Source organism: Pteropus alecto, unplaced genomic scaffold, assembly GCF_000325575.1.
Source record: "Pteropus alecto unplaced genomic scaffold, ASM32557v1 scaffold272, whole genome shotgun sequence".
Classification (NCBI taxonomy): domain Eukaryota; kingdom Metazoa; phylum Chordata; class Mammalia; order Chiroptera; family Pteropodidae; genus Pteropus; species Pteropus alecto.
In genome coordinates this window covers 388404-392534 of record NW_006432452.1, presented here as the reverse complement: position 1 = coordinate 392534, position 4131 = coordinate 388404, and the positions used below count along the sequence as shown (strand labels likewise).

At 35.0% G+C, this 4131-nt stretch overlaps 1 pseudogene; it reads left to right on the top strand.

Annotated features, from left to right (window-relative positions):
• The first annotated feature begins 714 nt into the window (after positions 1-714).
• On the top strand, positions 715-983 carry LOC107195356 (annotated as a pseudogene).
• The last annotated feature ends 3148 nt before the right edge of the window (positions 984-4131 follow it).

Here is a 4131-nt window from a genome sequence, read left to right as displayed (position 1 = left end):
ATAAAATACAAATTAAAACTACACTGAGGTATTATTTATAACCTTTGCAAAAACAGAGCCCTTTGACAACACACTCTGTTGTTAAGGCTGTAAGAAAACAATCACTTTCACATTGCTAGTGGAAATGCAGAACCATACCACCTCTAAGAAGTTGATATTAGCAAATTATTAATTAGTAAAATTAAACATGCATTTACCCTTTGATTCAGTAATCCTACTGCTAAGAATCTATCCCTAAGATACACTCACAGAAATAAGAAATGGCTTATATATAAGGCTATTTATTTACTTACAATTTGCAATAAAAAAAAAAGAAGAAAAGAAATCTGTTACACTTTTTTGGGGGACCTTTTGGGTACCAAAGATGTGGGAATTCATGCACACTCATATACATATACATGCATATTTTCTAATATTTTCAAAAATAAACAGTGGAAGGATGAACCAAAAATTAATTAAAAGAAATAATAAAGTTTAGATGGGGAGAAGACAAAAGAGAGATGGTGGGAAGAATGAGAATAAAAGCTAGACAGGCTCTCCATCCCTGGACTCTATTGGCACCCCAGCCTCAGGCTGTTGCCTGAAGTCAGAGCCTGTGCTTAAGAAATCAGGCCTCACTGGAGACATTCAAGCACAGGTTGGACAACTACTTTTCCAGAAAAGAAAGGAAACTCATGCATCAGAAAAGGCAACTAATAAACGTACCAAAAGAATATGGCTGCACAAATGCTAGAATCTGATCAGATCAAACAGTTTAAGGAATTTCTTGGAACCTACAATAAACACAGAAATTTGCTTTTTGGACTGTGTTAAAAGACTCCACAAGAAGAGAAGTAAAACCTGAAAAGACCACGTGTTCAGAACATTGCTTACAGAAATATTTAAAACTGAGACAAAGAATATCCATGAGATTTCAGGAATATCATATTCAGCAGAATGAAACTCTGCCAGCCAAAGCAGGAGTCCTTGGCCAACAACAATAGAGAAGCCCTGATGAATGAACTTTTCATGAAAGATTGCCAACAGCTGTTGCACTGGAAATGAGGATTCATCTGATAGAATCCCCTGAAAGCAGTAGCCACCATGTTAAACCATCTGTCATGACTGGCAAATGGAAACCACTGGAGAAACAAAATTGCTGTTTACCAGGAATAATAAAAATAGAAGGTCTTATTGTTCAATAAAAATAAGAAGATGCAACATTTGTTGAAGCCTTAAGATTCAACAGCTTAGTCATTTGATTGGAAAAATAAGCCATTGTTTCAATTGTGACTTTTAATTTTAAAGCAAAATATGTGTTCAGTCATTTATGAGATAGAAAAAAAAAGTTTTATTACTAAAAGTAAAATATCTGGGGAAGAAAATAAAAGCTAGATATTTTCTAATGTGCCTTGTTTTACAATTTTCACCTTAGAACCTTGTTCTTTTTTATATATTTGAAAGATAACAATAACTAAAAATGGAAAAAGTGAAGCAATCCTTAAGATAAAAAAAAAATTGAAACTCACTAATGTTACTTTATATCAAATTTGTGGCACAAAGCCAAGGATATTTATCCTAATGAATTTAAAAATACGATTTTGGCTATATATCCCTAAATAGTTTCGCTTACATAACAAATACTGAGAAAGGTAAAAGTAAAGATCACTAAATCAGAAATTGCAACTAGTGGTCCTGTTATTAAGTTTAATGTTGGTATAATTTAAAAACTATTATACATACATACTCCACTACAAACTAGATTATAGCATATAAGTAATTATACTAATACCATTAGAAACCAACATTTTTAGTATAAAAGACAAGGACATAAATCAAATAAGTTAAATAAAAATCCTATAATCTCCATTTAAATTTGGGGATTTAGTATTATGAATTTAGAATTTATTTACTTACTTTTTTTTAGAAACTTTAGTTTCCATCAACTTTATATTTCCATTTTTATTTAAGGGTCTGTGGAAAATAAGATCACTCGGTGGTTGTTCCTACCCATTTAGTGGCCTGAGCAGTGGTATCTGCTCACCAGTCTTCGGTGGGAGCTGAGAGCTAGTCTTTAGTAGGGAAACACTGAATAGGCACCACGGGCACTTGCGCGCCTTCAGCCCAGTCGGCAGCCTTGAGTTTAGTAGCAGTAAACTCAGAAGTGGAGAAATCCGTTCACCCGGAAATTCCTCCTTGGTCACAGCCTTTTTGGCAGCAGCCTGCTTTTTCTGTTCAATCTCTTCAGGGTCTCTGTAGAAGTAAAGAACATCGCATGGGTGTTCACACAAGATAATGCTGCACACGCGGGACAACTCCCGCCCAGCACCCACCACATCAGACCCACAGAGTGGGCTTCCTTGTTGTTGCTGGGGATGACAATGTCCACATAGTATGGAGGAGAATCTTTGTTATGTGGAGATACTTGTTACATAGGAAGCCTCTGTGAGAGGCTGATGGTCAGCCCAGGGATCAGTAACCACCGGAAGTCGCAGCTCCCAGGAGGCTGCCCTCCATCTAGTTCATGAAGCTTCTGGGAGTGAAGCAGCCAGCAATAGATATGGCCCCAGGGGCAGCTACAGTCTTCAGCACAGCCGGCTGGCCAGTATTCCTAAAGGGTATGACACTGGCATCAGCCAGATTTTCAGTGGTAATAATGGCATGAGCTGCCAGCAGAAGCTTCTCCCAGATTCTGTTGAGAATTTTGAGGTAATGCCATCACTTTTCCTTTTGTAGATATAGCATTCTATTTAGAAGTCAAGGTTGGTGCCACCTAAGTCCCTGCTAGAAGAAATTTGAGGACATCATCCTCCTTCATTTGCAAAACATCAAGGGCTCCTGACATTGCAGTTTCCATTTCTCATAGGAACCCAGAACAATGCCATATAGATTCCTCTCTGGGTAGCATGGAAAGATAAAATTTATTTCTCTTGCTCTAAAATAAATAAAATACATGTTCCTAGCTCTCCACTGAAATGCCTGAGAAACTGTGACAATCCAGTAGAAAAAGCAAACCTACCACCCAGATATAATTTCCAAATATAATTTTCCACTAAGAGAAACTACCAAGGCTCCTTGGAGATATATATAATTCAAAGCTATGACCAGAAATATCCAAGATGAGACTGATTATCTTGTTATTTCAGAAATCCTATGCCTAGACTTTATCACAGAGTATAAAAGCACATAGGAGGCAACATGGACTCCCATTAGCCAAAGATGGAACAATTTGAGCTTCGAAAAGAATGAATACTGAAATGTATGAAATCTATTAAAATTGATAATTACCATGATTATTATAATTATAGTTAATATCTCAGTGTTCATCTCTTGAGATTTTATTTAGGTAACCAGTTCATTATTCAGGAGATACATACATAAGGTAAAATAATCAATAGGAATTACATAGCACCAGTTATGAAAAATTCTTACCAAAATAAAGAATAAAAGGAAATAAACTGAATCATTTGGACATCTAGATCTAAGTTACATAAAATTTTGACAAGTAACAAAAAATTATGAGAATTTCAAACACACAAAACAGAATAGTATATGAAAAGTGAGATAAACCAAAGAATATAGATATTAGGAGATAATGAATATAAGATCAGAAATATATGAAATTCAAAACAAATATACAATGGAGAGAACCAGCAAGATAAAAGTTGACTATTTTAAAAAGTAAAACTGCACAGTCACTGGCAAGAAGAACAGCAGCATATGTAAGCAATGAGGGAGGAAAAAGGGGAATAGGGCAAAAGTAAAGATAAAATTTAGATTACAAAGAGAAAACAAATGAAGAATTTTACAACAATAAGCTTGAAAATTTAGATAGTCTACTCGATTTCCTAGAAAATAATAAGTTATAAAAATTGGCTCAAAACATTGTCTTATAATAAATAAATCGAATCAGTGTTTTAAAATGTAAAATGATAAACACCAGGCCTAAGGTTTTTAGGCAAAGTCTATCAAATTGCAAAAGATTAATCTTTTTAAAAAAATTATTTATTTAAATTAGTTTCAAGTACACAATACATTTGTTAGACATCTATATAGTTCATAAAATGATCTCCCCAATTGCTCCCTCCCTCTACTGATCCTCCACCTAGCCAACGTAGTAATGCTACCTGCATTCCCTATGCCGTACTCCCC